At 33.7% G+C, this 26,522-nt stretch overlaps 1 long non-coding RNA gene across 1 annotated transcript; it reads left to right on the top strand.

Moving 5' to 3' along the window:
• Window positions 1-12,683: 12,683 nt before the first annotated feature.
• On the top strand, window positions 12,684-21,861 carry LOC136851557 (uncharacterized). Its single transcript, XR_010856915.1, has 6 exons — window positions 12,684-12,791; window positions 14,730-15,243; window positions 16,382-16,506; window positions 16,793-16,880; window positions 18,040-18,200; window positions 19,734-21,861. It is a non-coding gene; the product is annotated as an uncharacterized lncRNA (long non-coding RNA).
• The last annotated feature ends 4,661 nt before the right edge of the window (window positions 21,862-26,522 follow it).

The raw sequence follows: 26,522 nt of genomic DNA, 5'->3' as shown, positions 1-26,522 counted from the left end.
ATTTCAGTAACACTTTTGGGATGAGGTTGATGACACCATGCTCTTTCCCCTTCTGGTAATGACCCAACACAGTCAAGTAACTTCTAGGAACGTAATTCATAACTTACTTTAACTTAAGCACATTGAAACTAGACGCTATGTATATATATATATATATATATATATATATATATATATATATATATATATATATATATATATATATATATATATATATACATATATTATATATGTATATGTATATAGTATATATACTATATATATAATTTATATATATATACATATATACTGTATATATATACATATATTTATATATATGTATATATACCTATGTATATATATATATATATATATATATATATATATATGTGTGTGTGTGTGTGTGTGTGTGTGTGCGTTTGTGTGTGTGTTAGTATCTATTCATGAGATAGAAAATATGGTTTTAAGCCTGTCTCAAAGCCGAACATTACCTTCATATACCAACTAATATTCTCTCTCTCTCTCTCTCTCTCTCTCTCTCTCTCTCTCTCTCTCTCTCTCTCTCTCTCTCTCTCAAAATCAACCTCCAAACTTTATTCACCTGTGAAATCATTAATCAAGTGACCAAATGCCGAAACCGAAATATAGAAATGATGTGTGTCCAATGACGTTATATTTGGCTCTATTTTGAAATATTAAAATATTAATCTCGTCCCTCTGGTGATGTCCAGAAGATTAAAAGCATGATTTAATTAACTATTCATTTCCCACGGAAAAGTTTGTTCCGAGCAATAATCACAGGATAAAATACATTGATTTATTTTTCAGTTTACTCGGCCAAATGATTGAAATTCGAAAAGTCGTATAAAAGAAGTCACTCAAAATGAAAATTCTTCCATAAGGAAAATTATCCTAAAAGTCAGTACGTGAGAAAATGAGCAAAAATCAAGCTAAAGAAAATTAAAAATTTTAGGTAATCAATTTTCCACTAAAAAGTAACTTAGAGAATTAATTTAATGAATAGCACAAGCGATAATCAAAGTCAGCTCAAAGAATTGGTACAACGAAACCATATTTCTCCAAATAACAACAATTCAGGGGAAAAACTCCCCACAAACAACAGCTAAAGAAATAAAAAAAAAAAAAAAAAAAGCAGTCTTCCAAAACCAATGATTATATTAGTATGAATTATTAACATGATACAGAACTATTACATGGTTATCAGTTATAGAAAGATAAACTCCAAAACAATAGCTATGAAAGCATAAAATAAAATTGCTCCCAAATCAGTATTTTTTGGAATAAAATCCTCAAAAAAGACACAACGAAACGAAAATCCTCCAAAGCGAGCAAAAATTTTGGAGTGAAAAAGTCTGCCCACCCAAAAAAAAATCGAGCGAAGGGAAACTTAATTAAAGTTGGCATTTGTTATGATCAAGTGCAACACACAGCTTTGTCCCTTCCATCGAAAATTAACCGTGACAGAGTTCGCTCCATATTTCATCGACGCTGATCGTTCCTGGTTCTAATGACAGCGTGTTCCGGCGCCTAGCGTGCTCGCGAGCGCGCGCGCTGTAGTATACATTTAAAGGAACAGGTATAGCTGTGTAGGGTTAATGTATAATATTATTAGAGTGCATGTTTGGTTGTTCACATATTCGACGGGATAAGCGTAACTCTGCCCGTGCACATGCGCTGTGTATATGATTGCCTCTGTTGTCATATCAGACGTATGTGACGGCATTAGCTCTTCCTGTGTTATGTGTATGTAATGGCAAATGTTGTCATATTAAGTGCATGTGTATTTAAGTATGTGCGTGACATATACATGCGTGTATGTGATTACAGATATGTGTCTTTGATTGCATATGTAGTAACGTGGTGTTTGTGTGGTTGTAAAAGGGGGAATACTGAGTGAATGCTCAGTACATTGTCTATATGTAAGCCTACGCATGTGTATAGTATTTGAACATATGCCTTCACGAATAAATGGAAAATAACACATATTTGCTCCTGCGTATTTATGCTCAATAATATGTCGTTGTGTCTTTGCGCGTATTTATTTGTCGAGATATTTCGTGAGGAGAAATGCGAACCCAAATCTCAGCTGATTGCATCGACAAAGGACCCATTGTGTGGAAAATTGTCTCTCAGAAAATATATTAGATCGTCAGTACATCTCTCTCTCTCTCTCTCTCTCTCTCTCTCTCTCTCTCTCTCTCTCTCTCTCTCTCTCTCTCTCTCTCTCTCCCCTTCCTTTCCGTAGTTGCAGTCCTCTTTCTCCATTTTTCTCGATAAATGGGTAGATGAAATAGAACGCCAAATCTCTCTCTCTCTCTCTCTCTCTCTCTCTCTCTCTCTCTCTCTCTCTCTCTCTCTCTCTCAAAAACTATATCTTTAGTGTTCCCTGATGCCTATAATCTTCCATATTTCAAGTGGCGAATCCAGCTCTTCCTGAAATCTAAGTGGCCTATTTTTTCATCCTCCCGACCAGGGCTGTATAGAGGTATGAAACTGCCAGCGCCGACGGCCTTCACAATCTATTTATTTTCTTTCTCGAATGAAAGACAAAGAGATGGGCAATTGAGTGTCCATATATAGCCTTAGAGTGAAGGTAATAATAATAATGATAATAATAATAATAATATTATTATTATTTCAGCGATGACAATCAGTATCATAATAATAATTAAATTTCTGTGCTTCAGTGTAAATTATATAAAAATGACCTTAAAACGTGAATATCACAAGAATGACAATAGTAATAATGAGAACAATAATAAAAGTATGATAAAAATAATGATAATAACAGCAACCCCAGCTTACAAAGCCATCACTCCCTAACAATGTCATCTAGGATATGATCACCGACAATTGACATTAATATTCACTGATGTAAATTCTCGCGACAGCAAATCAATTTTCAATAATCCCCTTTCAATTTGGTGTCGTCACAGTTCTGTTCGTACGAGAGAAGTGGTGTTTGATATGTGTTGCCACTTTATATATATATATATATATATATATATATATATATATATATATATATATATATATATATATATATATATATATATATATATATATGTATATATATATATATATATATATATGTATATATATATATATACATGTATATATATATGTATTTATATATACACACATGTATATACATGTATATACAGTATATGCATACATATATGTGTATGTATATATATACACATATATACGGGTGTGCATGAAAAGAACGATAATTTGCATTTGCATTAACGTGTATGAAAATGTTAAAATTCACCTTAAATAGACGGTGACTGTGTTATGCATACATGTCATTGTAGGTAGGTAAGGAGAGAGAGAGATTGCCGAATTTTTATCAACAATAAATCGGATTACGTATGCGTTTTCATTTAATGCATATGTTAGCCACTCAAACCGATACAGCATCTTGACGTCAAATGTAAACTATATTTAAAAATCCTTTGTTATTAACAGATATTCGATGAGGTTTGATGTACAGAAGAAGACTCACCTTCGACACAGGAATTACAAGTTGATAAAACTTATCAAGTAATTAATGAATTTTATCTCGTACAAAAAAAATATGAAAATAAAACTACCATTGTTCGGGCATTAAATATTAGAAACATTAGCAAGCATATAATTCAAGTAATGCCCGATTTACAAAATTTCCTGTAACTATAGAAACATGTTAAAAGAAGTTTCTTTGTAAGATTTAAGAAAAAACGTGAAAATTACAAAACTCTTTAATACATCATTAACAGATAAAATAGATCACATCAGTCAAACCATATGTTGGCCATTGTACATTATTTAATTTCAGGCTAATCTAAAGTCCATAGGATAAAGTTGTGATTTAACACATGTCCAAATCAAAAGGTAGACGACAAGAAGCAGTAGGATTTGAATTTCATCACAGTATAATTGAAGATTTTATCCATCGATTTAGTATCCACATTATTTTAAAGAGGACACAGCAATAGTGACAATAAAATTCCTCAAACAAGAAACTGGTAAATAGTTTTTCTTTATAATTGGAAGATGGCATGGCGGAGGCTGGCAGTCTCACTTTGTGTAAATGATAAGATATACTTAATACCTAAACATACCTTCACCTTCTCACTCAACAGGCAACTGGCTCCAATCTATCAACAAGGGATTATGAATAACCACTTTACACTAAATATCAGGGATGCCATATTTTAATTTGATAAAAATTTTTTACCTTCACCTTCTATCAACAGGCAACTGGCTCCAATCTATCAAAAGGGATTATGAATAACCACTTTACACTAAATATCAGGGATTCATTTGGATCAAAAACTTAATACCTAAAACTCACCTTCCAACAGGATCAATCTATCAAAAGGGATTATGAATAACCACTTTACACTAAATTCAGGGATGCCATATTTCGGTAATTTGATCAAAAAGACACCTAAACATAACCTTCTCAACAACAGGCAAAGAAATCAACAAGGGATTATGAATAAGCCTAACTATTTTGAATTTGGGTAATATATCCGGAAACTGACGGAAAACGTGGCATTTCGCTCATCAGTTTTCCCAACTCGGCTGAACGATCTTAGTTTAGATTGACCTTAATTTCATTCCGAAAGGTCTATAAAGACACATAAGGAAGGAACAAAGAGAAAGAAAAGGATTTTGAGTCTTAAATTGAAATGTGGCATTTCGTTCACTTTCTGGAAATTAGTTTAGAATGACGTTATGTCAGAAGTCTATAGAACTTTTTATTCATTTGGAAATGTCTTAAATTTTATGTATTTTGCTCGTTTATATATCATGTCTGAAGATAGAACTATTTATTCATATGGTAATGAAGATTTTATAATTCATATATATAATATATATATATATACATATATACATATATATATATATATATATATATATTATATTATATAAAAAATAAAACTCGCTTCATTTACCTCCCTCTGTTATCCTACAATTATCTTTTCCCCGTAGCCATGATCAAAGGAGCATCACAAGAAGAGAAAACGAACAAGTACATAACGAAATTTACTGTGAAAAATACTGGACATATACTTCAGAAGTATAATGTCATTACAAACGAATATGCCTGAAATACATCATCGAAGACTGTCATTATAAACTAATGTACCCGAGGGAAACAAAAGAGGAAGGACCCTAAATTTCCCCGATGAGAGGAAATTGATCATGACCCCGAAGACTGACGCCTCTGAAAAATGTCCGAACGACCCTCGGTGTCGAAATTGGCTCCCGGAAGAAGGAGAAGAAGAAGAAGAAGAAGAAGAAGAAGAAGAAGAAGAAGAAGAAGAAGAAGGGTGATCGATGCTTCACGAAGAAGAGGCAGGACCGGTATCCCAACAGAGGCGATCTTCCCATTCGCAATACACAGGTGAATCGCCCTTAACTGCGACTCCGATGAAACCGCCACTTTTCTCGCTCTCACGGCGCCTTTTCCGGAAATGGTGGGTCCTCCCGACGATTTGCGTAGCGTAGGTATTCATGTGACAGGTATTGCCTACCAGTGGTATTGTTTTAACGTGATTGTTGCTACCCACGGGTATTGTCAACATTGGATGATGCCTATCAGGCATACCGCTAAAAGTAGGCCTACGTATCACCAATGAGGTTATCTAATGATTTTTAATTATTCAGTTAGTGTTTCCTTTATTCTGTCTCGGAAACAACAAAGATCACAACAACAACAACAACTGCATCCGAAGATGAACTCTAAAACCACGAAGACTCAGTTCATTTTGGCGCTCCAGAGAAACCGTACCTGGGGTACTGTTCGGCCCAAATCAAGACAGACGACCCAAGTGAGAAATTACTTCAAGCTCCCTTTCATCCGAGTAGGAACATGCAATCCTCAGAGGAAGGTGGGGGGAGGGAGGAACTATGTTTGTTTTGATTTATTGCTGACAGAGCCCCAAATTCCGGCTGATAGGACACGAGAAACATTTGCGGGTTTCAACAGGTGAGAGCTCGAAAGGGATTTTATTAGTGTTTAATGTCAGCTTAGAAAAACTTCTTAGCTAAACATAAGATTCGTTTTTCAAAACTTGGGGCCTATTGAAGTATTTTTAAATTGATTGATACTTCAGTTCGTCTGTGTAAGCATTAGGCAAAAATTCCACCTACGCACACACATCTAAAATACACACGCACACACATGCACAACCCATTTGTCTAATAGAGGGTGTCTCCAGGGAAAAAAAAAAAACAATCATTCTTACTGTAGAATCAAAGATGAACCCCAGTTACTGAAAACTCCCACAACTGCTTCATAATGCGTACACATAGGATGATAGGATCGTCAGCAGTGAGTCAAGCTACCCCTACCCCACACAACACCCCCGCACATATATTGGCTCCCAAATACCTCTTTGGGTGCCTTTCTTTTTCATACCTTTGTCACTCCGTCACAAGTTTCCTTAGGGCAAGGCGACCCAAGCAGCATCAGGCCTGCAGGATAGAGGGCAAAATTGTGTGAATATAATATGAAATCTCTGCCAAAATCACATCTATACAAAATCATTATGTCAAAATTACATGATTAAAAGCACTGTCAAAATTAAATGAATATAAAATTTCTAAGTAAGAATTTTATGAATATGAAATATCATCCGGATTATAACTGAACAGAACGCCTCATACTGACGTTCATTTCGGCACTCTTCGCCAAAAATAGTTGGTTCGTGATGCAGAGTCAACCTTTCTTTTGCTTTCTGACTTTCACCACTCAATATACTTCTGTAATGTTTCGAAACGACTTTTATTTTCTAAACTGGAATCTTAAAATACTCCTCAATCCAAGAAATTTTTCTTATCTGTGAATCTTCGAGATCTGTCCTTCGTTAAACATCGAATTTACCCTTGATTCTATTTCGCGTTCTAATGCAAATCTCTCTCCCGAATCGATTTCCGGAATTGAAAGCAATTGCACGCCTGGTGGATGGGGCAGAAGAAAGGGAATTGAGTCAATCAGTTCTCCAGTGTGTGATTCCATTCAGCCCTGCATACCACAGCGCGTCAGAGGAACCACAAATAGAGGAATTCTTTCACTTGGGGAAGGGATAATTTCCAGTGTGGGATCATTCTGTCCACCTGTGGGAATTATATTTTAATAATAATAATAATAATAATAATAATAATAATAATAATAATAATAATAATAATAATAATAATAATAACGCACATAGTGAGGAAAGTGATGGACTCCTAAGGAGGCAGGATGCAACCCGGAACCCCACACTATAAATACCACTCAGTCGAATAGGATGACTGGGATATATAATAATAATAATAATAATAATAATAATAATAATAATAATAATAATAATAATAATAATTGTTTTGTGTACAGAAGTTAAAATACATTCACTGAGGGAAGGAAGGATTTCCAATGTGGACTCATTCAATACATCTGTAAAAATATTTTTTTTTTCAGGATAATAATAATAATAATAATAATAATAATAATAATAATAATAATAATAATAATAATAATAATAATAATAATTATAATAATAAATTTTTGTGTACAGATATTAAAATCTACTTTTGTTTATAATTTCAAAGAGTTATCAAGAGAGATTTGGTCAGGTTGCAATCCACCTTCCAGCCGTGAGTTAATTAATCTCGGGTGACAACTCTGGTATTCTGTCAGTATACCCCAGGTACTCGGCAGCCAATCAAAACCTGTCTTTCTTTCATCTGCCAATCCCATTGGTTGAGAATTACCTCGTATTACCTCGCTGAGATCTTGTCGTTTTACATGAACTATTATTATTATAAGAAGATGAAACCTATTCATATGGAACAAGCCCACAGGGGCCATTGACTTGAAATTCAAGCTTCCAAAGAATATTAAGGTGTTCATTAGAAGAAGAAGAAGAGGAGATAAAGGGAAATACAGAAAGGAGAGATCTCACTCACTTATTAAAAAAGAAAAAATAAATTAATAAATTAACAAATATATAAAAATGTACTTAAATGCAAGGGGGAATAGTATAGGGTAGCAATGCATTGCACCTTCGCTTGAACTTTCGAAGTTCCAACTGCACGACATTCTCTGGGAGGCTGTTCCACAGTACTGAAAACACCATATCTCTCTATTTCCATCCTAGTTACGACCTACACCAATCGACTGACAGCCAGGGTACTTGATCCTCACCTTAAGTCAACGCATCCATGCTAAATTTTCAGCGCTCTGATAGATCTGTAGAGCTTCCAACGATTCTGACCATTTTGCAATGTTGTTTCATTTTGTTAGTCAAGTGTATTTATGTATGCACGTATACTTGTATCTACGTATTAAAACATTATCTCAGTTCTTGTAATTTTTTATTTTTATTTTATCAATTTTTGCAAAAATGATTAATTAAATTTAGGAAAAAAAGTCCTTTTTATTGCGTCTTAAATCGATGAGAGAAATATTTTGTATCTTAAGTGAAATCGAAGATTAAATCATCCCGTAAACCAAAAGTTATCAATTTTTTTTTTTTTGGTTAATTTAATTCTCAACTGATGTCCATAGCAGCGTTGTCCAGATTTGCCAAGAGTCATAGGAAACGTTATAATACGTCTAATTAGATTAAGTAAATAATATATCCACGCTGTAAATATGAATTTGCAATATACTATAGCTGACATTTTAAATTTTATAGATGCAATTCTGTTCGAGTCTATTAGGCGACAGTTTCCCTAACAGACAATAAAAACCGTCTGGGAAGATTTCATAAGTTTTTGGAAAAGTCTAACTTAATTTTGCTAATCATTCGCGTTATATATATGTTTTTTTTTTATTAAACCCATCCCTGTTGATATATCAGCTCAGCTGTTATACTGTGTTGATATATCAGCTGTTTACATGAAAGGAGTTTTCAGTTAAACTAATCCTGTGCAACTATATACATACATATAATTAAAACTATAACTTAGGAATGATGACAAATAGCATCTATGGTATTTGGGAAAGATTCTTAAATCACCAGGTCTTTAAAATGTTGTTAAAAGTATCGAGAAATGGTCTGAAACAGTGTTCAAAGTAACCTGCAAAGTATTGGAATTGTCACATGAATTGACTGTGGAGCAGTGCTGGATTTTGGCGGAAATTCGTTCGAGAAACGGATATGACGTCACACTTCGAAGATGACGGAAAATTTTTCCGCCACGTATATTCACATGACAAGAAAGGAAAGCAGCACTTGTAGAATGAAATTTTTATACCAAAATTTTGTATTTGAGTTTTTTAAATGTTTCTGCATTTATGAATGGTTTACTGATAATGGATTACATTTGGAATTGGGCCATCACTCACTGACTGCCTGGCGGAAAATTTGACGAGGCAGAAACGTAATCGTCTGTGGCCGATTTCCCAGATATCCTACCTCTATGAGGTAAGGCAATCGTACTTTCGTATATTTAACCCATTCATTAATAAGCCTTTATGAAACATCATTAATAATGGGATAAATTTACGTGATGTCTCAAACTTGGACAGGCACTTTGTGAATAAGATATTGAGTTTCAAGTCGTGTAGCGCTTGTGTGAATTCTAGTGAAATATCGGTTAAATTTCCCGGTTCAGTTCGATTCTGAGAAAAGTCACTCGTTAGCGATTGACAACAAAATCATATTGAGCATTTTTGCTTTTTTGTACATGAACATATGTAAATTTTTACAGCAGTTTATCATTTTGCTGTAAACCTAAAGTGGACATAAATACTTCGATTGTTTTGCCTGATCTTTTGTGTAGGCCTACACCTTATCTTGTCTCGCGGATTCAACATTCTTCTTATCAAGTGGTAATATACTGGCTACTGTAGAGCAAGAGCCCGTGCCAGCACAAGGCTGGCTAAATCTAAGTAGTAAGTGGTAATAATGAAAGTAGTACTAGTAATGGTAATTGTTATATACGTACACTATCAACAGCACTACCATCGCTACTAATGAAACATAAGCTAATACCATTAAAACTGCCATCAGTACTATTACCAAAACTTATACAAATGGAAAATATATAACTGCTCCCCTCATTAACACTATTATGACTGCTAGTATCACTAACGCTACTATCACTATAACTGTCATTAGTATTATCGTCACTACTGCTATCACCAGTATCACTTGCACCATTACTGATACTACTAAATACTACTGTCATTAATCTCTCCTTCATTTACATGATAAACCTGTGGACCTAGCTGTTGTGCAAGTGAAAAGAAGGGTTGGGGAAAATAACACGAGAATGTCCTGTGACGATTCACGGCAAAATTATTGCTAATATTTGAAATAAACACTTTTGTTCTAATCCTTGCCAATATCTTAAAAGCAAATGATGATATTACTAATGACCATTCAGCAGACTATGGCATCTCGTCCCCGGGAGAAGTTTCAGGAGCGTTGTTTAGTATATTTTGCTTTCCGATTGTCTTTTGAAGGGTCATAGGTAACCTAACACCTAATTAACCAAAAATAGTTAAACTTATATCTCACGGTTATTGCTTAAACAGCAGAGAAACCGTGTAAATTACGAGCGCTGCCTCAAGGCAAGTACCAAGCCGTTACACTATGCCCACATTAAGCTCAGCTCTCTGAAAGCAAAGGGCGAAAAGAAGTGAAGGATGTTAAGGAACAGTATTCCTCAGGTGTTGGCTCATTCATTAGCCTCTTGAAAAGCTGCAAACTGAATGATTCAGGAAAACCTGACGGGGGCAGAGTTTCACGATTTAGATGTGAGGGGGATAAATGAGTTATCAAATTGGTTTTTCGTGAATTCACCATTTCCTGGTTATATATATATATATATATATATATATATATATATATATATATATATATATATATATATATATATATATATATATATATATATATGAGTGTGTGTAAATACATACATATATGTATATATATATATATATATATATATATATACCTATATGAGTGATTGTAAATTTATACATATATGCTGTGTCTAATATATATATTTATCCAAATATTACTGTATATATATATATTTATCCATATATATACTATATATATATATATATATCCATATATTACATAGTGACTGTCCCATTCATCCAAATTACTGAAGGACTTCTCATTTATCCTGCATTACTGTACTGACTGTTCCATTTATCCAGGTATTACTGTAGTGACTGTCCCATTTATCCAGTCATTACTGTGGTGACTGTCCCATTTATGCAGATGTTACTGCGGTGAATGTTCCTTTTTATCAAAACATTACTGTGGTGACTGTCCCATTTATCCATGTATTACTGTGCTGTCTGACCTTTTTATCCAGGTATTGCTGTGCTGACTGTCGCTTTTATTCCAGGTATTACTGCGGTGACTGTCCCATTTATCCATGTATTACTGTGCTGTCTGACCTTTTTATCCAGGTATTGCTGTGCTGACTGTCGCTTTTATTCCAGGTATTACTGCGGTGACTGTCCCATTTACCCTCCACTAAACTTCAACACACCCCCACTTAACTGAAACACCCTAACTAAACCTAAACACACACATCCACTAAACCTAAATACACCCCCCACTAAACCCAAAACACAAACCTTGATACAGTATTATTAATCACAGGAAAGTAAAGCATTGTCAATAATATATTTCTATGTCATCGAGTACATGAAATGAGGTATGATAAACCCGTACAGTTTATTTACCACTAAGTTACAAAGGGAAGGGTGAAGGGGGTACTGGTTTGAAACCTACCCTGTTATCTAATTTGGGTTAAATGATGGTCACCTGCCAAATTTTGTCTAGATCGGTCAAGCTTTTATCACATAAATTACAAAGGGAAGGGGAAGGGGTATGGGTTTGAAACGACCCTATTTTCTAAGTTGGGTTAAATGATGGCCACTTGCCAAATTTTGTCTAGATCGGTCAAGCGGTTCGGATTTCTATAGCGCACAAAGCTCCAAGTATACAAACATACACACATAAACATTCACTTTTATATATAAGATATAGCCTATATATATATATATATATATATATATATATATATATATATATATATATATATATATATATATATATATATATATGTGTGTGTGTGTGTGTGTGTGTGTGTGTGTATATATAAACACACACACACACACACATATATATATATATATATATATATATATATATATATATATATATATATATATATATATATATATATGACCAGCCGCAAGTGCTAGTACTGTACGTACCACAGATCATCAAATGGCTCATAGTAGGCCTACATTCTACATGCAGTGTAGAACAAATTTCTTTAAATAAAATTTCGTACCATATTGTGTGTTAATAAACCAATATAAACTACAGTATGTACTGTATGTAAAATTATTTACATTGTCATGCGTCCACATTTTTAAAATAGAACCAATATCAGTCATGCATTAAGTGACAAGATAATTTATCCTGCTGTGTGCCTGTGTTGTGAAATGATTCCCGAGAACATGTGCGAATGTAAAATTCTTCTGACAGCGATGAAACTGAAGTCATAATTTTACCTTTACTTTTTATTATTTCCTCTTGAATATGATCAAATTACTGAACCACAAAGAAACCAATACAATTGATGATTTTCATTCGCACTAAGCTACAAAGATTAGTCTACAAGAAAAAAAAAACTTAGAATCTTGTATTTTTCATTTTTTCGTCACTCCGAATATACATACAGTAGTACCATTCAGTACTCAATACTGACCTGTGTTTACCTTAGGAAGAAAACGGCGGAATTTTTTACTCTTCATCGTCATTACACTGATTGTAAGTGTCGTTTTGGTGCGTTGAAAATTCATTAAATAGTATATTTGATAGAATAAAACGTTACATAAAAGTAACCAGCAAAAAAAATTATTATCAGGAGGAAAGTGTCTCCCAGATTGTAGGCCTAGAGGCTAGCCTAACCAACCGCAATTATTCGCTTCAGAGCGAAATTTCGTGTTTAAAGTGTTTATTATTTTACTTTAATCCGTTATCGCATTGTGTACTTGAAAATATAATAATTTTCTTGTGTTTTAACGTGTTCGTTGATCGTTCCTGAGGTTTTTGTTAGCAAATGAGTACTCTTTGATATAAACCTAGTGGATGCACCGTTGGGCTTTTATACTACAATTTAGGGGACCACAGTGAGAAAGGGGGCCTTTTTGGGTGGGGGAAACACAAAACAAGTGAAATACAAGGACCTTAAGGTGTATGTTAGGTGGTAACATTTTTGGTAATTCCATATATTAGCTCCGCGCTTGTTTTTACCTTTTCAACTGTTTTTTTCTACACTTTTAGGGGTTCTGATACTGGCGGTGCATCTGTTTGTTGTCGGCCAAATGGAATGTCCCTTCGTCGTGTTTAGTACTGGCCCGGGGGATGTTGGGCACCCATACATTAATAAGTTATTGCACTTGCCGGACGGGATATGAACCGTTCGAAACAGACGTACCCGTGCTTTGTCATGTGAAGATCGCGTATGGAAACCCCTTGTTAGATGGACTTCGGGGGGTTAATTATAGGTTAATTAGACTCGAGCGCCAAAAATGAAAGGTAAATTCTTAATTAGCAATCAAAAAACTGTAGAAAAAGTCAACTTATAGTGCCGTCGGCGACGCGGAGCTACCCTATAGTTTTACCAAATTTTTTTTAAGTTGTCAATATTCCAGCCAGCCATTTTTGCATGAAAAATAATTTTGGGTTTTTCATGCAAAAATGGCAAGGATATGGTAGGGCCCCTAAAAGAACCTAAAAATACCAACCTAACATAACCTAGGGGTGTTCATTGGTTACAATTTTGCCATATTAGCTATGGAGAGTGGTTGGGACCATGTATTGTCTTACCTTATAAATAGTAATTTGATTAAATTTATATTTATCATTTGCGCATAGTGTGTATGAGGTTCAAAATAACGAGAATGAAGATTTTAAAAAAAGGTTACAATTTCATATTGTGTATTGGCAACTTATAAAATAATACCAGTTAGGTTAGGTGTAGTTGGTCAGGTCATTTGTTAATGAACATCAGAAACGTTCAAAACACATTAAAATTTGAAAATTATATTTTCCGAGTCCAAAATGCAATAATGATTTAAGGTCAAATTTTACCTTGAACTGCCCTACGAACATTAATAGTGAAATTTTAGATTATTTACGGATAGCTCACACTGTCCTGTAGCCTAAGAGTCACAGGTAGAGTGGTAGGTATTCCATTCTCAGGTTAGGTTATCCTGCTGATGCATGTGAGTTAAGAGTAGGCCAGAAGCAACAAAATTATTTTCAATTTGTATAGTTCACTAAAGAAAAGTTTCGGGCTGCTGTAGAGTAAGAGCCCGTGCCAGCACAAGGCTGGCAAAATCTAAATCATCATCTTAAGAAAAGGGCACAAACCGTAAATTGCCACAATCGGAGTGTAGAACAGACATAAATCAATCTTAGTACATTAGACAGTTTTCTGACAAAAGGTATTTTTGTTGGAATTAAATCAGATAGGTAGTGGAATTTTTGTAAAGGATGGTTCACAATGTGTAGGCTAATCAGAATTTCTAGCATGATGCTTAAATGTTTTCTGGATGATTGACATGTTCAGCTTGATTTGGGTAAATGCAGTGGCAGGTAAATAAAAATGAAGGTAATTCAAGTACTTTATGTACATAATGTGTGCAAAATGAAAGCTTGTGTCGCTTCTGAAGGTAATTAAGAAGTGAATTTCTTTTACAGATCTGTTATGACTCTCGACAGCCTCTGCTGCAATCAATGAGCAGTAAATCGACGTACAGTAATGACCCAGTTATTTGGAGGAAGGTGCAGGATGTGAAGTTTTTATTTGCATCTTATATTATATGGAGCTTTGTGAAGCACAAGCATAAACCTACTACAAATGGAAGTACTGTAGTTATTTGTAGATGTTTATTTTTATTATTGAAATGGTTTCGGTTCTCTGCTTGAAAACATTTTAGAATTTTGATTAATTTATAAATGGGTTTTGTAGTACAGAAAGCCAATTATTCCTTCATGATGTTAGACATATATTAAGTCGTAATGTAAACTTGCTCTGTTATATGAGTGTCAATTTCTTCCGATTTTGTTGACATTTTAGTTCACGATTTTATGTAATATCACAGAAGGAAAGGCTTTACATGATTGGCATAGTTCCACAGACAGTTGGAAACAAAATCAGGACAAATGTTAAGTTAATGAAAATTGCATCAGAGTTGCTGACTTAGAGTTTAAGGTAAATCTCCTTTTATATTTTAACCTTCTCTGTGATAAAAAAAAAAAGCATTAGAGGTTTTTAAAAGAAATTAATAATTTTATTAGTATATGTGCAGCATTATTTAGCAGTTTATGAGCTTTTACACTATTAAATTGTTCAAAATAGGTTTAAAGATATTGCTTTTGAAAGTTAATTATAAACTTTATTCCTTAGCTTTGAATTGACACTGGTAGGACATCTTAATGTATTTCATATGTTACAACTTAATCAATTGGATACCACAGACTTGCATTAAAGTATGGTCTGTGGCACAGTCAAAACAGTGGTACTGTACCATAAATCCCCCCCCCACCCCAGACTCCTGGACCCTTTTTTGTGGGTTATGCTCACCAGCTAAGGATTACCTTAATCTTAACTTATATTACCCAGAATTATGCATTTGCTATAACCAAAGTATCCGAGGCTTTTTCAAATTGTTAAACTCATTTTCCCCCAATTGTCTTGTCCTCATGACTTGCATTTAATGAACCCAGTGTGGGTTTTCGTGGACTACATTTTTATGTTATTTTAACTAGCTAGAGAAAATTTGCATGAAATATTAAAGAAAGAACATGTGTTTTGGGGCTGTAGTTTTTCTTGGCATAATCTCTCTCTCTCTCTCTCTCTCTCTCTCTCTCTCTCTCTCTCTCTCTCTCTCTCTCTCTCTCTCTCTCTCACTTTATAAAGCAACTTAGCTTGAAATAGTATACAGAGAAAAGGACAGAATTATGCAGATTATATAGGCAGAATTGAAAAGCAGTGCAATTTAAAGGTTTGTACAGGATTTAGAGGGGACCGGGAATGAACAACAGTGAGAGACTGAAGAAAGGTATTTGTAAGTAAAGGTTATGTCCTTATCACTACCATTAGCTCTTAGAATTGTCTTAACAGAAAAATCAGTTTGCTAAAGTAACTAGCCATTCTATTAGGAAAATGAATATTCATAGGTTTAGGGAAAATGTTAAATATATAACTAGGTTATATTAACGCCAAAGTAATCTTTATAACTCTTCTAATTTTCCTTTTAGAGAGGTTGGTTGCTAGTCTCATGCCATTTCTGCCCAGGCTGAGACCAACCACAGTTGACTAATCACTGGGTACTTGATTTACTTTTCAGATCAACAGGGGCAATTAAGGATTTTTCCAGAAACAGCCACAAATTTACAATAGCCACAAATGTCTTACTGTGAAACAGAAGCCTGGTCTGTAGCTGGAAAGGTGAAATCATTAAGACAAACAGAGGTAATAATAATAATAATAATAATAATTTTGCATTGTAGACCAATATTATAACATCTCAGTTGCTGTTACTTAGGCTAAGTGGAATTTCAGAAAGAAGTGTTTTAATAAATCACTGCAGATTTCAGCAATGCCAAAGAATCCATATGTGCTCCCCATAGTAAGAGAAACCTGTTTATAGAATGCTTGCAGCCTGATTATAGGTAATTATATCCTTTATTTTGATAATTTGCAGGCAAAAAGTCTTAAATTTTCCATGATTTAATTAACTTTCTTATCACCTTTCCAGGTGATCTGCAGTTCATAAGTTCGTGAAGGAAATAATGGTTGAATTGGATTAAAATAATCTATAAAAGTTGTGTAGTACTTTAACAAAGGTAAGTATTTAATGAATGTGAACTGAGGTGCCTAGGAAAAGTACTGTGTATATTGGTAGGATAGAAATACTGTTTTTGGTTGAATATAGCCAAAAGTATAGGTTGAATTTTTGGTTTTATAGAAACTAATAGTGCAATTTGGAGTTTTGGACTGGAGTCAAGAACAGAATAAAAATGCTGTAGTAAAATTGAAGTTTGTGAACTGTCAATGCAGTACAGTAGCTAGTAGAATGTTCTTGAAAACTTAATTTGGTAAAGGTTTAGTCATTACAGTAGGAAATGAACAAAGCAAATAGATGTTTGCAGCATTCATAACTTGTATATAAAATCTTGGCATTGTGAAATCTTCAAGTTCTGTAAGACTAGTTTCATTTTCACTGACATATACCCAGCATGGGTGAGTTCTAGTTATATAAAATTGTTCGGTATAGTAAGTTAGTGAGAGCAGTAAAAGGCATTTCTGAAAATGACTGAACCAGACATGGCAGTACCTGTAGAATTTAAGACAAATTATAGAGAGTTTGGAATGTTGGTGCTGAAAATTAACCAAGTTACTGGAAAATTCTGAAATAGTTTTGTGAATGTCAAGTTAACCACAAGTAACAGTAATAATAATGATAGTATTTTTCAGATTCCAAACTGTTGTAATTTGTTCATTGAAACTTATACCAAGAAGCCCCTGTCACTTTCTTTTTAGGGACTATGCAATGCAATCCAGTCTTTCATTATGCAATGCAATCCAATCTTTCATTATGCAGTGTAATCCAATCTTTGAGTATGCAGTGCAATCAATCTTCAGTTTTGCAATGCAATCCAATCATTGATAATGCAATGTAATTCAACCTATGATTATGCAATGTAATCCAATCTTTGATTACTTTAGTATTTACTTTTGACTAAATAAAATTTCCTTAAGATACACTTGACATAAAAACTAGACATTCAACATTAGTCTACAAAAAGATCCTGCCCTGTCTGTTTCCCTTTTAGGAAAAAGGGCTTAAGTATAGGATATCTGCAGCATGTTAAAATTATCGTAACCTGCAAGCCAGATTTCAATTTGACATGTCAATAATTTCTTCTTAAAGTTAATTATCTTAATGACTTGTAAGCCAGATTTCAGTTTGACATGTCAATAATTTCTTCTTTATCTTTTCAGGAAAGTGTATAAATGTGACAAATTGAATAGACACCATTCTCGTACATGAAATTCTGCAAGTACTATCTGCAACAAAAGAAGAATGTTAACTTCAAGAGGCACTTACATTTGCATTAGTCAAATTGTATTAAGGACCAGATTGTAGTGGATATTTACAGATGGTAATTGTTGTTAATGTTAGAGTTGAAGTATGAAAATCGTCCCAGAGAAAGGTGATACTTGTACCTCCTCTGATAATTAAAATAGGGGTTGAGTTTATAGTATTGTACAAGTGTTAGTTTATCAGGGCCCTAACAGTGCTTGCTGACCCTAATTTGAGTAGGTTTCAGCTTTGTTTCTTTTAATTTCATAGGTGGAGTTGTAGTACATGTAGTTTGTCCCATTATGTTGTACACTATGGTTCAGGGTATATGTAGTTTATTGCATAAAACTACTACAGATTCAATATTTTAGGATATATATTTCACACACTCATATCTTAGTTATATATCCAGTGGCTCAGTTTTATTCAGGATACAATCTTGCTTAGACTTCTTTTAAGTGTAATTGGTGTGTTGGTTAACATATTGCTTTTTAAGGTTCAGTATACATTGTTTCCTTTACTAAGGTGTCTGAACATTCTATTAGTGTCAGTTAGTTAATCATAATTAATGATCTGTAGTTTATTTTCAAAAGTACTAATTTCCTATCTTGATATACATTAAAATTAAAAAAAAACTCATTGTGCTGTTAGGTACTTTATTTTTTTTATGTAAAAATCTTGAGTTTGATATCAGCTATCAAGTAGTTTAGGACACATTGCTTTTTGTATTAAATTTTTTATCGGTATATTATAGGCTAAAAGTAGCTGGGTATGTTCCAGGAAACATTTTGTTTCATTTAAAGTTGATATCAGCTCTCAAGTGGTTTAGGATGGTTCAGGATACATAATTGGTTTACTTGAATTTCCTAGCAGGTTAATATCGGCTCTCAGGTAGCTGAGTATGTTTGAGAGAATAAAGGTTTGCCTGACCTTGTTTCAGGATGTATAGTTTTCCACTAGAATTTCATAGCAGTGTAGATATCAGTAATCAGTTAATATCAGCTATTTTGTAGCCATGGCGACATTTTGACTATTTTTGTTGTAGTGCAGTGATATAATTTTTCACCATTTGGATGTGCAGTATCTGTTGGGTCACTGTTCAATGAATACTCATCTGGATACAAAGATTTCACACCTCAGCTCTTGTAAATTTTATAGTAGATTTTTTATCATTTTTATCCTTTTCATGAAGTTCATATATCTTCAAGTTACATAGTTCATTGGTTAGAAAGTATAGATTTCATTGAATACTTCCGTGGTAGTCAGTATAGCTAAGAATAGTTTTGTGGAATAAAACCAGGGAAATTTTAATCTTCATAGAACTGTTACTAGGTTCTGCTTCAGTTCAAATAATCCCTGATAGTTGGTCTCAATAATCATTACAGATAAATAAACTAGCTTCTATCGTAGCAGGGACATGAAGATAAGCTTCTCGTATATTCTCTTATCTTTAATCCTCGGAATGTTTCAGTTATTGAATTATATCACGTAATTTATAATTGAATTTTTAATAGGTTCTAGGTCTTGTGTCATTGTAATATTTTTAAGCTTTTGTTCCACCCCAAGACTCAGGTTATGTACAGGCTTTTTTTTTTTCTTCTTTTTTTGACAGGAGGGATACCACAGCCAGAAGCTTTTACATGTTTATGTTCTGGGATAAGGGATATTCCAGAATTTTGTTGATTACTGTACATTATATTTCAATTTTAATGAAAGGAGAACTTGTCATAATTGTCAAATGATCAAACATTTGTATATGTGTATGAAGCTTGCCTTGAAAATAATGCATCTTGCTTACTATGTAACATAAGTTAAAATTAATGCGTATTCTGATTGCTGTTAGGTATCTTATGAAGAGCATTATTGTCATTGTACCCTTGCATATTTCAAGACACTGTTGGTATGTGAAAGTTGAAAAATTTAGTGTTACTGTAAGGATAGTTTTTTGTAGTTGCCAATAGTATTGTAGGTAAATGATGTAAATAAGCTCAAATTGACAGCATTATTGTAAAGGGAGATTGGCACTAATGACCATTGTATTTCACCTAAGTGAACCAGTTGTTACTAAACTAGAATGTGTTACTTCATGGATAGTTTGTTTTTTCTTAAAATAATATTTTAGGTAAATGACCCATAAGTAAACTCAGGCTCAGAGTGTTGCATTAAATGGAGTTAGGTATTGTTAATAACTAGTATCTTAGGTCTGAATAAGTAAACTCAAGGATATTTTTTTATAAATGAAAATGCAAACACAGTTATGAGAAGGGTTTGTTCATCATAATGCCACATTGAAGGTAGACTTTCTTGAAGGATTCAAATCATTTTGAGAGCTACCAGTCATTTTTTCCAGTTTAAATATTTATCAGAATTTTGTTGTAAAATGGAAATTCATTTCTTAGTAGAGGTATCAGCAATTAGGTCAGTGGGACTGATTTCCATTAATGGTGTAAATAGGGGTAAAGTGAGGTTGAAGAAGTTGAGCAGCAAAATGGGAAGAGAGGCAAGAAATTGATTTAAAACCAAAGGGAAGATATTTGATGTTCTGGAGATTTTGTTATAGGTATACTTGCTCTAAAATTATTCAGTAGGAATCCATATGAGTAGCCATTTAAAGTATAGGTCATTTCAGCGCATCAGTGGAATTTGGAATAGTTACTAAAAGTGAGATATTAATGGATCAGTTTTGTCTTCACATGGGAACAAAGTCATTTTCTAGATGCTTTTGACTTTGCAAACATAAAAGACTTTAGAAATTCATTGGTGTTATTTCAAATTTATAGATTTTGGAAATTTAAGAATTCTTGGAAGTACAGTGTCTTGACATATGGAGGGTTTTGTAGGTAAATGTAAATTATTCTTTTTTATATATGTTAAGATATTTCTTACAGTTCCCTTTGAATTTCTGTAATATGATCAAATCAAGATTTGGTTAACTGGTATTGTTAAAATTGTAACTAAAATTTGAATAATGGGAAAACTTATGATACCAAATTGTTCATTGATTTTGTTATACAAGGACTTCTGTATTTCAGCTTTTTGCTCAGTTCTTTCAAAATCTTAATTTCATTTACCTTTGAAATTATCTAAGGTAGATTTTTGATAGGCTCATAGTTTACTGCAAGAATAAAATTGATGTAAACTCTCATTCACCAAAAATATTTTCCATACAATTGTAACATTGTCACTCCTTATTTATACCATATAACTAATTTGATCTAGGTTTAAGCTTCCAATTTGAGGACATTGAACTAAACAATTGTCCCCCTTGGCTGAAGTCTCCAATAACCTGAATTAGCAGGGATTCTTTGCATTGTTGGTTCCATACAAACAAGGAGCAAGAAAGTTATTTGAATTAGTATGAATAGTCTCAACAGTTTTTTCTGCCTCTAGATCCCTCTGGCTCTTCCATTCTTTGTGAACTAGAAGACATACAACTAATTCATTATCATTTCTTCAGTCTCCTGTAAGGGCTCTGACTTATAATCACTGTATATCCACAACACAACTTCCCCGTAGGGGGTTAGTGCCATCAGTGCACCTCATGTGGTGCACTGTAGGCATTACTTAGGTTCTTTGCAACATGCCTTTGGCCCCTAGCTGCAACCCCTTTTGTTCCTTTTATTGTACCTACTTTCATATTCCTTCTTCCACCTTACTTTGCACCCTCTCCTAACAATTGATTCATAGTGCAACTGCGAGGTTTTCCTACTGTTGCACGTTTCAAACCTTTTAGTGTCAATTTCCCTTTCAGCGCTGAATGACCTCATAGGTCCCAGTGCTTGGCCTTTGGCCTAAATTCTATATTCCATTCAATTCACAACACAATGTGAAAGACAATGTGAAAGATGCTGAGTTAAACACTCTCACTCTCTCTAGCTCTCTCTCTCTCACTCATCTCTCTGTTCTCTCTCTCTCTCTCTCTTAAATTTTTAATGTTTTTAAATTAAATTTTGAAAGTTTAAATATCATACATATTCCATGAGAACAGATCATTGAGGCTAACCATGTGAGAGATATGAATGTTAACTTAAAGGTCTTGTTGAGCTGTTTATTTTAAATGGTAATGATTTTGCCTGAATCGTACACTTAACACACAATGCAGCATGCTTCACATTATTACAATTTGAAGCATCCTTTATTACACTGATGCAGCCCAGTGTCCTTTGTGCCTTGCTTAAGTCTTATGTGCATCTGTGAAGCATCATTTCATACTCCATATACACTGCTGAAGCCTTCATTTACACTGGACGTGCTTAGAGGCGTTAGCAGTTACCTTGCACACTTTGCTTAAGGAGTCTTGTACACTGCAAGTTTACCAAAGACCTCAATGCACATTTTACACTAACTTATGTTGCTGTTTCATTGCCACACGGGGACTAAGTACTTCACTCTTAACATTTTTATTCTGCATTTATATCTGTTCTGGTGGTAAGTAAACCAACACATTTAGTATTTAATTGGTTAAAGTATGAAATTGTGGTAGGTCTCAGGTGTAAAGTTTTTGTGTTTAGTACCAAATATTTTAGTGAATCATTATTATGGGACATAAGTTGAAGTACAGAAGTCCTCATATATATATAATATACAGGTGGTCCCCGGTTTACGACGGGGGTTCCGTTCTTGCGCCGCGTCGTAACCCGAAAATCGTCGTAAACCGGAAAATCGTCGAAAATCGTAAAAATCATAAGAAAACCTTACTTTTAATGCTCTGGGTGCATTGAAAACGATGTAAACTGCATTATTATTGAGTTTTACATAATAAAAACTTCAAATTATGATTATTCTGCCGTTTTATAAATTGAAATAATTTCTGATGAATATATTTGTAACCTCGAATTGAAAGTAAATTGTTAAATTACAATGGATGTAACATTGAAGATTGTTAACTTACATCTGGAAAGATTTAAATAAAGAACTCCTTGGAGCAGTATTGCAGTGCCTCGAGGAGGGAGTGTCCTCAGCAGGAGTTACAATAACCAGTCAGTTATCAGCTTTGAAAGCAACTCAGAGAGCTGTTTCTAAGCTGACAGGTGATTGGCAAGATGGGAAAAATCAGTGTACACCCCTTATGCCTCCCAGATGGATTCCTGTTATCTCTTGTCACTGCTGAAGAATGTAAAAGGAGTCTATTGTGGAAAGGTAGTCCAAGGAGTGTGGGGTAATGTTACCACCGAGGCAAGCCTTAGCGTAAGTTATCTCTTATGACTGTTGAGCAAATGATTGCTTAACATGTGGCCTCTTATGATATAGTGTTATAACCCTGTAGATTTTTACAGCCAGAATTTTGTATCAAACAGATGTTTAATGGCAAAAAACCTGTGGCTCATTTTTTCTATGTATAACATGTAAGAAAATTTATGATTTTCATATATTTTGCCATTTTTGTTTTGGTTTTGTTGAGATTTCTTGCAAGGTTTTCTCCCACATCTTGTTACAGAACTTAAATCATGTAATGAGTCTTGTAGAAAATGAGAAACATCATGCAAAAGGAATATGGTCATGATTTATATATTGCCAAGTGGTGTTAGCCTTTATGTATTGTTGGGTTTGTAGCTGATAGAATCCTTAACTTAGAGCTCTGTGGATACATTTACTTGTAGATAGGGTTATTTGATGTCTTCAGAGATTTTTATGTAAGACTGGCTTATACTCAAATTGGGGGTTTGACTAAAATTACTTAGTATATATTTAAATGTAAAAGCAATTATGTGAATGACTTGATTTTCTTGTATTTAAGTTCTAAGGCAAACTATCCTTTCAGGGAAATTTTTACTAGGTAGTGATTATTAGACTTCATTGTTTAAGATTCTGTTTCCTGGCCAAGCTCGCATAACTTGTTGAACATCATTTACAGAGATCAGGAATTTTTTCTTGAGCAGAGTTTTTAATTTTTATTGATAGATTTGATTAACTGTATCACATCAGATTTTTCTTGCTGTAGTTTACCTGAAACTTTGTTTCACAAAATTATTGCTAAGTCCTGGATATAATTTATATCCCACCAAATGCGTAAAACATATAAGTTGAGTATTAGAACATTTAGAAAGTTGAAAGTTATCCTTTCAGTCTGGTATATGACAATACTTTTAATTATATTTTGGACACATGCCATGGTTCCAAAAGGGGGTACCAGCCTGGGGCTTAAACACCTTCTTGTCGTAGGCTGACATTTCATTTGTGTACTTGACATAAAGAAGGGATAAATACCATTATGGCCATGTTTTTAGCTGATGTTTGAGAAACCTTACAAATTCATGCCATTGTCAGTAATTAGGCAAAAACAGGTTTAAATGTAAGTCACAGGGGAATTTTAATGGATATATTTGTTCTTGAATGGACAGAATGTTTATTGTACTATCAACAAAACGTCATGTTGGCTGTTTTGTGGTTCTATGAAATATCTGGACTTTACTGAATGCAATGGCATTCTTAGAACACTGGCTTTCCTTGCCATTTAAAGCAGATGAGGAAACTGTCTTTATCTTTAGGTCACTTAGATAATTGAAGGTTTTAACTGATGTGAAATAATCCTCATATAAAGTTTGATCAAATATGGATGAAAAAGGAGCTATTGATAAGTTAGTTGCCATTTTCTTACAGAAGTTACTCAGATGTTGAATGCTCATTTTTGAGAAGTTTACTTCAGTTCATGATTGTTCATTGATTTCATGCATTTGCTGTTTTCCTCTGAAGGTCTGGTGGAAATGAAAGTTTTATAATGGTGAATTGAACTTTTAGTTATCTTCCAGAATTAACAACACTGTAATTGTCCCTGATGTCATGTGGTTATGTAATAATGGTAGTGTATTGAAGAAATGCTTGGAGTTTTTTGTGGATATTTCAAGATTTACTAATCTAGTTTTATAGTGATTTAGATTCAAAACTGGTTTAACTTTTTCATTTATACAACATTGTCTTAACAGCCCTTACTGACACATGTTAGAATTCAGTGGATTGAGTTGAATTTTGTAGGTAATATACCTGATCTTGGGTGACTTGATTCCAGGCAGGGATCAGGCTGTAGGTTATGGATTTCTTCTGGTTTGACTTAATAAGTAATTTACCTTTCAAGATGTCTGTGGAATTCTGTAGATGCCTTCAAAGTGTTGAGCTTCTGGAGTTGTAGAAAAATTGAGGTTTATAATACTCATTATATGGTAATGGCATTTGGAAATGCTACTGAAGTTATCTTAGTTTATGATTAATGATGCCATTTCATGGTGGCTTTTTAGTTTTAGCAAAAATGCTTTAGAATGAGAGAAAGATTCAAGTTAGACATTTTAAGCACAGGTATTGTTGTTAATTTGGCTTTAGGGTGATGTTGAAAGGTTGTGACCAATGTTGTGTTGATTAACTTCATCACATTAATTTTGGAATACATAAGTTTTGATCATGTCAAGGTTATGATTCTAAAAGGTAGATTATGATTGATTTTTTTTTCAGTATTGAGTTCATATAAATTGCCTTCAAGATGGTCTAGTTTTGGACTAAGAAAAAGTTTGTTCCATGACAGTGGAGTAGGTAATGGGGAAAGGATTAATTTTGATAATGGTGTTTGGCATTCAGAAAGTGTGTTTGTGACAGCCTGGTATTCAAATTTTACGTTGGGGACAGTATATTTTAATGTCCAAATATGATGTGACCGTGAATATAGTATAGACTTAGTGACAGTGGAATTTAGTATTCTTAAGTTGATGACAGTGGAATTTGGTGTTTTAATATTAATTCGTGATACAGGAGTTTGTCATCCAGCAGGTGTTTTTAACAGCTTAGAATGATGTTTTTGTGTCTGTTTGTTATATAAAATTTGAGCTTCTGTTTGCATGCCGTTCTTTATAGTAATCTGGGATCCATGTGGGGATGTCTTGTTAATGCATGATGACAAAATCTGTTAAATCGTAAACCTTAGACTTTCAGGAGGCTTGGTTTTTCTTCTTAATACATTCCCTTCAGAGTCTTTTTCTATATCTTTGCATTCAGGAAGTGTGTTGGTTTGTGATAGTTCTGTGGTTTAGAAAGTCTGTTAGGCCTAAAGAAAAATTGTTAGTCATAGATATACTTATGCTCATTGACTGTTTGTATAATTACTCATCCTTTCAGGACATCAGTTTTGTAAACAGAATGTGTGTTAGGTTTGATACCTTCGCATTCAAGATGTCTGAATTTTTATCTAGAAAGTCTAATAGTTTAAGATCTTTTTGCATAGAAAGAGTATGAGTTACCATGTTCTTTTGCATAGAAAGTGTTTGTTTGTGTGGAAAGTGTGGGATTTTTTTTAGCTTGTGTGTTATTCTTATTTGAAAGTCCATTCATGTAACTATAGCTTAGAATGCCTTGTAGTTTGTGAGTTTAATGCCAAAGAAATTCTATTAGTTCATGATTTTTTTGCCTTGAAAGTTTG

This window comes from Macrobrachium rosenbergii, chromosome 23, assembly GCF_040412425.1.
Source record: "Macrobrachium rosenbergii isolate ZJJX-2024 chromosome 23, ASM4041242v1, whole genome shotgun sequence".
Lineage (NCBI taxonomy): Eukaryota > Metazoa > Arthropoda > Malacostraca > Decapoda > Palaemonidae > Macrobrachium > Macrobrachium rosenbergii.
This window is presented reverse-complemented; position numbering and strand designations above follow the sequence as displayed.